Genomic DNA, 13,403 nt, shown 5'->3' with positions numbered 1-13,403 from the left:
GAGTCCGGGTCCTAGAAGGGCCTGGATTTGCGGCTTGCCATGCTCCTGGCCTGCCTCGCCCTCCCCTGCGCTGCTGCCGCCTCTTGGCTGCTCCTCCGAGATGGGCTCAGCCTGGGCCCATCTCGGAGGAGCAGCTACGGTGGGCGGGGAGGGGGCAGCAGCGGCGCGGCGGCCTCGCCCGCTCCGGGATGGGGCGGCTCACCATGCTCCCCGGCGCCGTTTCCCCTCCCCCCGCTTCCGTTTTGGGGAGCGGGGGAAGAGGGTGGAAATCCTGGGGTCCCCCGCCAGGGCGGGAGGGTTGGGAAGCCTACTCTGCTGTGTGACACCTAGTCTCAGAGCATTTTATTTCTTTAGTTTCTGCAGTGATCCTTTTCCTTTTTCTTGATGTTTTATTTTAAAAATTGCATTGCCAAATCCCACTCTTCCCCACCTTTCCATTTTAAATAAAATATTGCAAGAGTTTTAAGCATGTTTGTACTTGAAAAAATAATATATTTAATTATGTTTGTATGTATCCTTTTTAAAGTTTATATTTCCGCTACTTGGCATTACATTTTATGAGACGCATGGCCAAGCCCCCCAAAGTCCCATTTATGTCAGATCTGGCCCTCATGAGACTGACACCCCTCCTCAAAGTCCTTCTGCCTGCAGTGGATACAAAGCCCCTCCTTCCTTACCAGCAGGGATCCTTTGGAAACTCTCATAATCTATGTTTCTATAAGGAAGTGTTTCTAAATTACAACAATGCACCCTCCGTCTCTATGTTTTTCCAGCACATTTCATACATGGCTTAGCACAGGATGGGGGGGACTATAACACCCTCAAGGGGCCTTGACCCGTTCTCTCCAGTCCTCCCTCCCCACTCTGATTGTTCAGCTGGGTACCAGTCAATGTTCCCTCTAAGTTGCAGAGTCTTGTGAGCAAAAATTCTACTTTGTGAGTTACTGGCATTAAAGGTGTGAGCTACTGCATAAATTAGCTTGCTCTGAGGCCATTTTTCCTGAGCTGGAGGCTAAAAACTGTGTGAGCTGGAGGCTAAAAACTGTGAGCTAGCTCACACTAACTCAGCTTAGAGGGAACACTGGTAGCAGCCCTGTCTTCCCCAACTGCCTTGGGTTATGCCTAAGCAAGGGCTGTGTGGAGACATCCTGGGACTTCTGCCTCAGGAGGCTGAAGCTGGTTCCCAATTCCTTATGTGTTCCTTATTCATGACTTATTCATGAATTCATCCGAAAAACTTTGAGGTGAGTTTAAAAGCTATAAACCCCAAAATAAATTTTAGATCTGGTGCTATATACCACCATGTACAGGAGAATCTCCCCTTTGAAGGGACATACGCCGTTTCCTGGTCTAAAGCACATGTCTTATGCCAGCAGCTCCAAAGTGAGGTGCGCCAGGACAACTACATGGGTGGAGATGGGGGCAACCAGAACTGCGCACAGTATTCTAAATGAGGCAGCACCATACCTCATCATAACTCCCCCTTGGGAATGTGTGAACCAGAGTCTCAAGCCAAGCAGAGGGCCTACATTGGACTAGACCAACTACTGAATCACTTGATTTGTCATTGGTTTACTAGAAGGCCAGACTTACACCAGCAGATGTGCAAGGCCTGCCTTAACAGCTACAAAGTAGCTGCCTTTGCTCTTTTCTGGACTGTAATCTCACTGAGGTTTGAACTGTGCAGAGATACCATTCGGAGAGCCTTTGCAATACGTATAGTATGATCTCATTACCTGGTGTGTAGGAGGACTCTCTTGATACATCTGTTATCTTAAATTACTTAATTCTAGCCCTTACACAGCTCTCCTTCTATTACCTTCGTTAAATCCAAGGGTAAAAAATAGTGGCGAACCTAATGAAAGTTGAGTGCGTCAGGCTTCTGTAACCAAACAAGTGCAAAACCTCCCTGCTTTTTCTTTACCACTTGTGCCCATTACTCTATTGTCTTCTGAAAGTTTTCCTAAGAGCTTTTTAAAAAGAAAAGGTAGTCCCCTGTGCAAGCATCGAGTCGTTACCGACCCATGGGGTGATGTCACATCAGGACATTTACTTGGCAGACTTTTTACAGGGTGGTTTGCCATTCCCTTCCCCAGTCATCTACACTTTACCCCCAGAAAGCTGGGTACTCATTTTACTGACCTCAGAAGGATGGAAGACTGAGCCAACCTTGAGCCGGCTACCTGAACTCAGCTTCTGCTGGGATTGAACTCAGGTCATGAGCAGAGCTTGGATTGCAGTTCTGCAGCTTACTATTCTGGGCCATGGTAAGAGCTTTTACAAACATTCAATAAGGAAATGTATACAATGTGTGTATCTATGTTCTCCTTTCCTTTATATCTGACAGGCCAAATTTTCAGAGTTTTCATGGCATCTAAATAGACACCTGCTAAATGTTGAGAGTGACTCAGCATGCCTAGACACTGGGGTTGGTTGTGGTGTGTGCTACATCACTCTAAGTGTGTACAGGCATCATCTCGTTGAATGAGATGCCTCTTTTTGTCTTAATCTGGGAGCTGCCCTCTGACCCCCTCCTCTCACTCTCTTTACATGTACTTCTGGTCACTGTACCTCATTCCTTTGTCTGATGAAGTATGCATGCATACGAAAGCTTATATTCTGCATAAAACTTTGTTGGTCTTAAAGGTGTACTTGACTCCTACTTTGTTCTGCTTCAGACCAACACAGCTGCCCACCTGGATCTCTTTAAGTGACCTTCCATTAAGACAAATGTCTCTGCAGGTCTCTCCTGTAGATGCAGTGCCCTCGTAGTCCTGCACACATGATGCTATACAAGCTGGCCATCTGTGATAGGGAAAGTACTCTTTATATTAAGCTTCTTTCTCTTCTTTTTACTGCAGCCTGCATGTGAACTGGATCTACTTGAATAAATGCACCGCAAGTTTACATTTTTTGCAATATAATTCTTGGGAGACTTATTTATTGCCCTCAGTGTCACACTTCTATGACAGGGGAAAACTCTGCTATATTAACCAAATATCCCAATACTAAAATCTAGCTCTCACACATCCCACCCTCATACACAAGCGCACACACACACTTTTCTGTGACTGTCATCTGTCTTCAGAACCTGTCATGACAGCCTTGTGACATCATTAGCATGGTTCTGCAAAAATCCTCCCCATGCTGTGAATGTGAATGCATTGCCTGGCAGTGCCTGGGTAATCTGCTTTGCTGCCACAGTGGCAGTTAGGGAATTGTATTAGTTTCTGAACAAATACAGAATATATTTTAAAAGCCCCATTTGTTTCAGTCATTAGAGTAATGAAAATTAATGGAAATGATGAACAAATGACAGGTGTTTAATTCGTTCCCCCATGTTTTAAAGCCTTTAATCGCCTTTCTGCTATCTGTGTGAGAATTAGCCAGAATTTCCCTTGAGTGAGGCATATAGTCCTTGAAAATTTAATCCATATTGGATGGAAAACAAAGAGGTTTACAGCTGAAGATGTTTCCCACTGAAACCAATAAAAATGAAAATAATACCAAAAATGAAAAAAGACATAATGAAAATGAAGAAAATCACTTAAAAATTGTTCATCCCTAGTAAGCACAGGTAGGTAGAGAACTGTTCTAGCTGCCATCGGCTTAGATGTTCCAGCATCACAGGAGAGGGTATGCCACACATTTGGCTGGTTGTCTGCAAGTATAACTACTAGGAAGAAGTGACCACACCAGTTCTCCTGCCCCCTGATCAGCAACCTTCCAAACCAGTGCTGCTGATCATGGGGAGGCAGAGTTTGCACAGCCACTTCTTCTGTGCAGTTGCCCCAACAGATGACCAGAGAATCTCATGGAGGCAGCGGATGGGGCCAGTCTGCTTGATTTCTCTTTGTTCAGTCAATGTCTGAGGCTATCATGTGCAGTGTGTGCCAGGATGGTGAACGGGAGTGGAATTCTGGAGTCAATTTCAAAACCCAAGGTCCATGAACAACTTCAGATAAAAGGAAGGCATTTAGTTATCAACTGCATACCATTGTCTTCAGAATGATTCCTTCTTCATACAAATCAGTGGTTTTTGAGCCATTTTATGGAGAGGGAGACAGCCAAACAATACTTGCTGTTTGTATTATGGAATCACATTCTCTTGCTTTGTCTGTTTTATTCTCTCTGCAATCCAGGAGACTTGTCAGAAGATACTGTTGACTTGCAGCAAACATGTCTAGTTAATACCAAAGCACTGCTGCAACAAAATTGCAACTGAACATCTTGACCGCATGATGGCAGTAGAATGCTTTCTAGGACAGTATGGTTCCTCTTGGAAGTTAGAAGTGACAGGATTGTATCTCCCCATCACAGGTGGCAATGCCTATTGCTGACAGTGAAATTGTCAAATTGGTTTTCTGCCTATATTGTTAATAATTATAATTTTTGCACCATGCATTGTCTCAATAACTATTATCTCGGCTTGACTTTGCGAACGAAGATTTAAGAAGGGTGCAGTAGTCTTAAATCTTTGTTTGCGAAGTCAAGCCGAGATAATAGTTATTGAGACAATGCATGGTGCAAAAATGATCATTATCAACAATATAGGCAGAACTATAATAACTATTATAGCACCCATGGAAAGAAGGTTGATGGTATTACCTCTGTGTAGTAGATGGAGAGCTCAGGCAAAGCCCTACTTTTTTCAGGGTTCTTATTTGCATGTCCAAATGGAAGGTGGAGGTAGACTCAACATGTAGAATGAAGGCAAAGCTACACATCCCTACTAATGCATACTAGCTAGATCAACAGTGCAATTCTGCTCAGAATTACACCCTTTAAAGCAGATTGATTTTAAGTGGCTTTAGAAGGGTGTACCTTTACCTCTGCTTAGGATTGCACTGTCAGCAACAGGCTGTAGCAGCTTGCTTAGTTGAGACTGAAAGAGTGTGGCTTGTAGGGATGCCAGCCTTCAAGTGAGACCTGGGGATCCCCCAGAATTGCAACTCAGATCACAGAGATCAGGTCCTCTAAAGAAAATGGCTGCTTTGGAGGGTAGACTCTATGGCACTATACCCCACAGAAGTCCCTGTCCTCCCCAGGCTCCATCCCCAAATCTCTAGGAGTTTACCAACCTGGATCTAGCAATCCTAGTAGCTTGCCTGTCAGTTGATAGTGAATTCACAGCTGGGGCAACAGTTGAACTGAGGACTCTCCTGCTCACAACCTTTTATTTGTGACTGTAGACCTGCATCTAGTCCTCAGCCATTCACACAGCTGTAGCTACTGTCTGTCTTCCTAAAGGCTCATACGATGTACTCTTTCCTGGAATCAATTGCCAGAGAGAGGACATTGCTATTGGAAGGAAGCTGCCACATAGCTCTTCTTTCAAGCTTTTATTCTCCACCTGTTTGTCATCTTTACAAGAAATTACATTAATGTAATATATCACTTCCTATGAAAATATGTTTCTAAAATACAGTTTCCCCTGCAAACAGAATTTGGTCCTTAGGGTTCAGAAAACAACAGGCTTGCTTTATATCTGGGGAAACAGTGATTGCAAGTATATGGACATATAAGTATTTTCAGAGTCCCAGCTTTTCTTTATCTGGATAGGCCACCCTTTTATTTTAGTCTTGTAATATAAACTATATAGAAAACCTGCCTTCATTTGAACAGTTTCTAATCCATTTTCTTCCGCTCTGTCTCCCCTTATTTTCAAAGTATGTGTCTGCTTGGAAACATTTTTATTCTTTTACATTTCACTGACTATTGATTTTGCGGTGCCCTTGGCATCAGCTAAAAACCATACTATTTTTGTCCTTTCCATGGAAAGTGAAAAGTGTGAAAACTATATGTAGATTGCAATGTAGGGCAACAGTAAAGGTATTGTATCCACCGCATGTACACAATGCATTCTACAAACCCTGCCCCTCACAATATTAAAAAGCCTTTTTGTGTAGAAAAAAAATATGAAGCGGGAGTCCTTTGTGATCTATGGGCAAAACACAGGTGCAGATTTGTGTTGTCTAAGAAATCCAACACGAGGCCCCTTTCACCTCTGGAGAACAATCTTCTGCAGAGTGTTCTTCCAAGATAGCTGGGAATCTTTCCATCTTCTTTCCTTTTTCCACAGATTCTCTTTATGAGGCCCTTGTCCTGGCATTGATTTCCCAGTGGGCTGCCTTCTTCTAATTGCATTCCAGCTCTGTGTCTCATGGCCCGTTTCCTCAGAATCTGCAGCAGGCAACCTGGTCCCAAAAGGACAATTAGAGGGCTAACAATTTCTAATGCAATGAAAAGCTGCAGTTCAGCAAACAATTTGGATTTGGGATTTGTTTTTCCTCCTGGGTTAAGTTCACTGAAGGATGCCATTCTGAGCATTCGGGATCGTATGTCCCTGCCTGGGAACAGTGGAAGCAGGGGTACCTGATCAGCCCCAGACAACTCTATGTCCCCATCACCTACTGGAAGAATCCCCCAAGTACCTGCTAGTGTATCTCTGTTTAAATTGGATCCAGCAAGAAATTTCCACTAATGGAAGGGTGTGATTTTCACATCCCCCACCCCCCATCATGGCAAACCTAGGATTTTTCCTCATGCTGTTCCTGGGAGTCCCCAAAAGGTTAATTCCCCTTCCCTTCCATCAGCAGAGATTTGGTGTGGAAGGCAACCCATTCCGTGTTGCATATTTGGATTTAAAGTATGTATTGTGTAAATTTGTAGCTGTGTAGATTTGTAGCTGTGATTCACTTTTAGTCTCCAGTGTGGGAGAAATACAGGATATAAATGTTTAAATAAACAAAGGCGAAATATGGGGCAGAAAGAGAGAAGAACACAGGCTTTTGCATGAAGCGGCAGGTGTCAAATTAAGTTGGCCTCCCTTGCTGAAGCCCTCTATCTTATGTGGCCCAGTTCAAGCAGTTTTAATGCCCAGTGGCTCCCATTTCTGAAATTTGCGCTCATTTGCTGCCTGTTTAATTCATATTGTTTTAATTATTGTGTTATTGTTTTCATGATTTTGTTTCATTGTTGTGATCCACCCTAAGCCTACTTGTGGGGAGTGTCTAATAACAATCTAAATAGATAAATAAAGTGGGAAAAACCCTCCTCCACCAAAGTCTTCTGTTAGACCTAGGATGGAAAACTATGGCATTATACTGCCCACCCTGTTCACCTTCCTTCCACTGTATGATACTGAGATTGTAGTCAACTAACGTATACATGCAACCAAGGCTGCATTTGGGAAAACAGAGCTGTAGCCATTTTGTGATGCTGCCAACAACATCTACTAGTATCCTCTAAGAGAGAAAAATACATAGTTCTCCTAAAATTGGACTGTTTCAAATTGCAAGTTGGGGAAAACATGTATGAATCTATTTTTCTTTTCTGACAAACTCCTTGCACATGGGAAACCAGCATTTCACTGAAAAGCCTGGCCTCCTTCCTGGTATGCTAGCTTTCTCTCATGCAAGAATTTATATTAAAAATGCAATGGTACTGACTCAGGAGGGCTATAGAGTTGCCACCCTTTGAGTGGGGCCTCAGGATCTTCCAGAATTACAACTGATCTCCAAACTGCAGAGATCAGTTCCCTTGGGGGAAAATGGCTGCTTTAGAGGGTGGACCATATGGAATTATATCCTCTTGAGTTTCCTCCCTTCCCTAAACCTCTCTCTCCCCAGACACTACCTACAAATCTTCAGGAATTTCCTAACCCAGAGTTGGCAACCCTAGCTATACTGTATGATTTTTCAAAAAACATTAAGTTGGCTCCCACCATAAGAATATGAAGCGGGGTGGGGGTCACAAAGGGGATTTCATTCATATACTCTCTCCACGTTAATTGGCCTTGGATGATGGCCCTCTACACATTCCAGCTCTGTGATAGGAGTCAGGAATGGCAACACTGTGTCCATAGAAGGAATCTTCAGATGGCACATGGCTGAATCATGTGTTCTTGGTGATGACAGAAGGAGCCTGTGTGAGATTAGACAGCACCCAAATTGCTCAAATAGCGTTCCACCCACAGATTCTCCAATGGGCATTTTTCTGGGCTTGTGTAACTTCACTACTCAAGTTTATGCAGAACTGCCTTTTTAGTGTCTGATCCATAGAACACACAGCTGTTCAGAAGCCAGACTCTGGTTCTATAGATTTTTGCTTTGAAGAGCTTTGAGCTTTTTGCCTTTTATCCACCAGTGGATCCCCTAGCGTGGTGCAGTGGATAGTCTGGCAGACTAGGGCCCTGGCTGACCCAGGTTCAAATCCCCACTTCTTCCATGGAAGCTTCTTCCCTGGCCGACACAGGTTCAAATTCCCACTTCTTCCTTGAACCCATCAAATAGGCTTGCCAGCCCCTCAGGTCCCCGCAGGAGATCCCCAGGGTTTGCAGGCTCCTCCCCACTGCCAGCCTGCTGGCCAGCATGGGAAAGCTCCACCCCAACAGCCACCATGTCAGCAGGCTTAGAAGAAGCTTGGAAACTGCTTGTGTTTTTGGAAGGTGTGTGTCTTTAAATCTCAGTAGGAGGAAAGCTGGATGGGGGTAGGGCGAGCAGGCAAAGCCACGTGGCTCTTCCTGGTGAGTGTGTGAAACATGTGGGAAAGGAAGAGAGCACAGTCATAGAATCATAGAGTTGGAAGGGGCCATACAGGCCATCTAGTCCAACCCCCAGTTCAATGCAGGATCAGCCTAGAGCATCCCTGACCACTGTTCGTCCAGCCACTGCTTAAAGATTGCCAGTGAAGGGGGGCTCACCACCTCCCTCAGTAGCTGATTCCACTGTCAAACAACTCTTACTGTAAAAAAGCTTTTCCTGCTATCCAGTTGATACCTTCCCACCCTTAATTTAAACCTATTATTACGAGTCTTCTCCTCTGCTGCCACTGCTGCCAACAGGAACAGCTCCCTGCCTTCTTCTAAGTGACAGCCCTTCAAATACTTATAGAGAGCAATCATGTCCCCCCTCAACCTCCTCTTCTCCAGACTTAACATTCCCAAGTCCCTCAGCCTTTCCTCATAGGGCTTGGTCTCTCCATTTGTTCTGCATTCATTTCAGAAGTTGTTTGCATAGTAAAATACAGGAGTGGAATTCTAGCAGGAGCTCCTTTGCATATTAGGCCACACACCCCTGATGTGTGGCTATTTTTAGTAAGCTCTTGGAGGATTGGCTACATCAGGGGCATGTGGCCTAATATGCAAAGGAGGTCCTGCTAGAATTCCCCCCCTGGTAAAATAGATAGTAAAGAGTAAACTAGAATCTGATTATAGGATGGAGAAAAACTCTACTCCATAGACTGCTTTGTTCCTTACTTTCATTTTCCTGTGTTAGTCTGAAGAAGTTGGTTGAAATACAGCCGACTGTTACATTCAACAATTCCCGTGAGTAAACTGCCCCAGTGAGATCATAAGAGTGTAGGCTTGCAAACTTTATTTTGGCTGCTTTGTGTGTGTGTCCCTTAATAAAGCCATGAAAAGGGGGGATTTTTGAATCCCGACTGCTGCCACGAATATGTTATGAGACAAGGCAAGGTGACTGCTTTTTTTAAATTAAAAAGTTAGTTCAGCCAGTCATAAGATAAGCAAATTGTTTATTGAACACAGCAGAACTGGGAACATAAGGCTGGCAATATATACACTGGGGTTTGTTAAACACGCCCCCTGGAGTTGGCAGCAATCCGCTTGATTGGTCTCTCCAGGATCCTTCATTTGCATTTCCTTGAAGAAATGCCTCATGTCCTGATGGGCCAATTCAAATGAACAGCCAATCAGAGTGTAGGCATCAGGATTTTGGAGGGCTGAAGCACGATAAGTCAGTAGTATAACACAATACATAACATTTATCCTGAAATGGACTCTGCTTCTGTGACACACCGTCACACACTTGAGAGCCTTACAAGAGCCATAGCTTTCTGCAGATCCTCTTCAACTAAACAGCTCTCTCCAACTGCTTCTCTGACTCCCAGCTGCCACGGTTTGACCATTAGAAGCAGTTGCCCAATCACAGTGAGTTCCATGCCCTGTCACTCTCTGAGAATTCCATCATATGTACTGCCTCTCACTCATGCATAGGTTTGTAGTCCATCACATGGGGTTATGACAAATTTCACTTTCATTTAGTGGAAGTGCAACTGATGGGAAAGCCTTAGAAGGTAAAAAAGAGGAAGAGGAAATTAAGACTGCCCTGCAATATTTTTTTTAAGGGAATCAGGAAGTTTTTTGATTCTACCTCCAAAGTCCCCAGATATTTTTTGAGTTGGTCCTGGCAACCCTACCATCACAACAGGGCTGTTGTGAGAAAATAGAGAAGAAAAGAATGATTCTAAGCCAACTGGGGAAAAAAGCAGGATATAAATAAATAGATGCAAATACACCAATATGCCACATAACAGTTTTCTAGGAGAGCTTTAGTAACTACAAACACAAGGCCTTTCCTGACAAGCCCAGCCTCCATTGAAAGAGGCCCATCTGTTTCTGCATCAGTGTACAATCCAGAATCTGCTGTTTTCTCTTGTTTAGTAGAACTGGCTGAACAATCACTGGAATCACTTGTTACTAGTTAAAAATTATTCTTGGAGTTTTGGGGAAACACAATTTAAATATCTCAAAAGGCATGCCAAAACCATTGACGTTTGCTTTGGATCTGTTTGTTTGTTTACTCATTAGCAGGGGAATAGAGAAATCAAACTCAACATGAAAAAATAGTTGACAGAAATAAAAAAAGACAAATATTGATTTAAACATGATGTTAATTCGCTGCATATGTCTGGATGACGTTAACTATAGTTTCCCAATCCTTTGCAGCAAGTGGGCGCTCCTGTTCCTGTTCAGCTGTCACCAGTTGTGCCCTCACACACTCTCTCTTTTTTTTGCAGATGTTGCCACAGTCTTGAGTTCAGTCAGTGGTCATGGACAATCCCCAGCCCCTCAGCCCATCTCAGGATCAGCCACTGCCCTGCATTTTAAATAGGAGGAAACAATGTAAGCCTCACCAAAAGGAATCTTAGTAGCCAGGGGATGTGAGGACAGGTCTTCTTATGGGTCAGTAACTAATGAAAGAATACAGGAGGAAGAAGGTAGGAATTAATGACAGTTTTCACTGTGGAGGAAAGTAAGTAACGCCTCTCCCCCGCAATCTGTATTGTGATGCTGTTGTTCAAGTAATTTCTTATTTATTTATATGTTGACTTATTTACAACATTTTAATCCCGCCTTTCTTCCAAGGAGCTTTGTTTCCTCTCTTCTAGTTTACCCACACAACAACCCTGGGAGGTAGGTTAGGCTGAGAGGGAATGTCTGTCCCAAGTTCACCCATTAAGCATGACTGAGTGCACATTCAAACCTGGTCCCTTGAGAGCCTAGTATGCATCACACTCTCACTCTACCCACTACACTATGCTACTATGGAGTGAGAGGTGAGCAGCAGTGCCAGTTCAAGGTAGATTCTCAAACCCAGCAAAGTACACCCAGATTGGTTCCTGAACAAAACAGAATGAGCCTACAAATTCTTGAGATATATTTTTCTTGACTTTGTTTTGTTTTCATTTATTTAAGCATTTTAAATTTCTTGATCAAAATCAGCTAGCCAGGAAAAATGTCCGATCCCTTTTAATATGCAGAGATCAGCAGTTGAAGTTTTTCATGGTATGGAACTAAATAGAGGTCAAACTGATGTTCAAGAGAAGAACCAGTTCAAATGTTGGCAACCTTATTTCTCCAGCAGAAGTAAAAAGCAGCTTGTGGGGGGGGGGGGGGCGGAGAAAAAGTATTAAGAAGCCCGCGTTCTGCTGGGCTGGCCTCCCTCTTCATGTTGTAGCCTGAGTGCTGTGTCTTGTAAGAACAAAGTACATCCCTGTAAAGACTCCCAAAACTGCCTATAAGTAATGTGTAGCTCAGCTCCTTTTGCCCCCTTGGGTGTCTGATGAAGAGCAGGCCTTGATTTATTTTAATGGAGCTCTGCAGCTGATTACAAGTCTCTCTCTCTCTCTTTTCATGAGGATGATCTCAGACTGGAGTGCAAAGACACAAGTCAGCGGGCAGTGACACTCTTCATGATCTCAGACTGTAAAATTCGGCTGCCCTGCAGTATCACAATTAACCTTTCCCTCAAAGCTCTAGCCTCTGATAGAAACTGCTTTGTGGGTTTGAATCACCAGACTCAGGGACAAAAGTGGCCTTTTTTATTCTGTTTAGGCATGAGGTAAAAAGGAATAGGAACTGGGGGTGGGGGTGGGGAAAAGAATCACATCCTAATATTCATTGCAAACTACACTATGTTTGGCTGATGCCAAAGGGGCCATTGTAGCTCTGGATTGCACTTGCCAGCCACTAGCCTGAAGCCACCGCTGCTGCTGCAGTGACTGTGAGGGATGCAGCTGTTGTCACCTTTGGAGTCAAGACAGTGACTGGCAATCTGTCATAGGATGGTCAGGGGTTGCTGCCAAGAGTGCCATCCCACCTGCCTCTCCCAGTGATTCTAGAGCCCCAACCTTAACTTTTTTCCAGGACCCCAGAATCATAAGTCTCCACAGCTTAGAGGGAGTATTGATGGGCAGTGCATTAAACCAAGCTAGAAGATGCTTATATTGAAAATCTTCCTTCCAAACAGCCTATTTACAAAAATATACACCAAGGGCATCCTAATGAAACTTGTTGGACTTTTCAGCAGGAAGAAGACAACCTTCTGCTATGGACATTTTTCTCTGTTCTGTTCTGTTCTATACTTGACTCCACACACACACACACACACACACCCTTTTTTTTTTTTTTGCATTTCACAGTGGGCTGTGATAGGAGAAACCTTTCCCTTCACACTTATCCAAAGGAGGTTGATTCCCGGTGGTGGAAGCCAATGGTGCCCTTTGACTTATCAAAGGCACCCGTGTTCAATGCCATGCAGCAATAAGCCAAGCCTGTTGTGGCATTTTATGATAGGAAAAAGGAAATGAGTGACACATTTCACTGGAAAAGTCCGTTTGTGATTGATGCCCAAGCAATGGAAGTGGAAAGTCTCCTGACTCTGGCTTCATCCTCAAAGCCAGCAGACACAAGTTCAGAATGGAACTTGGAAGTCATGGTGCGGCTATGGCCAAGAGTCCTGGGGAAGGCTGAGACATTGACGCAGCAACTGTTTACATGGAATGGGACAGAAAACTCATTGAAACCTTTCTTTGGCATAGGGAGCAGCCTTGCCTCACCATTGTTTCCTTGTTTGTCAATGGACTATCAACTGCTAGCCCTTAGCAAAGTACCATCAAATGAAAACTGGCTACATCCACACAGTATCCTTTGTCTGAAGCAGCCAGAGGCGGAAAAGATGGGAACTTTCCCAGCCATTGCTATTAACAGAAATCTGTGTTAGTGCAGAAAATGTTAATACAGAAAATGGGGGCTATCTGCACCATTGCAATGTGGGATAATGGTTAAGAATGTTGGGGAAGAATCCAGGGGATCTGGG

Source organism: Heteronotia binoei, chromosome 5, assembly GCF_032191835.1.
Source record: "Heteronotia binoei isolate CCM8104 ecotype False Entrance Well chromosome 5, APGP_CSIRO_Hbin_v1, whole genome shotgun sequence".
In the NCBI taxonomy this organism is placed as follows: Eukaryota; Metazoa; Chordata; class Lepidosauria; order Squamata; family Gekkonidae; genus Heteronotia; species Heteronotia binoei.
This window is presented reverse-complemented; position numbering follows the sequence as displayed.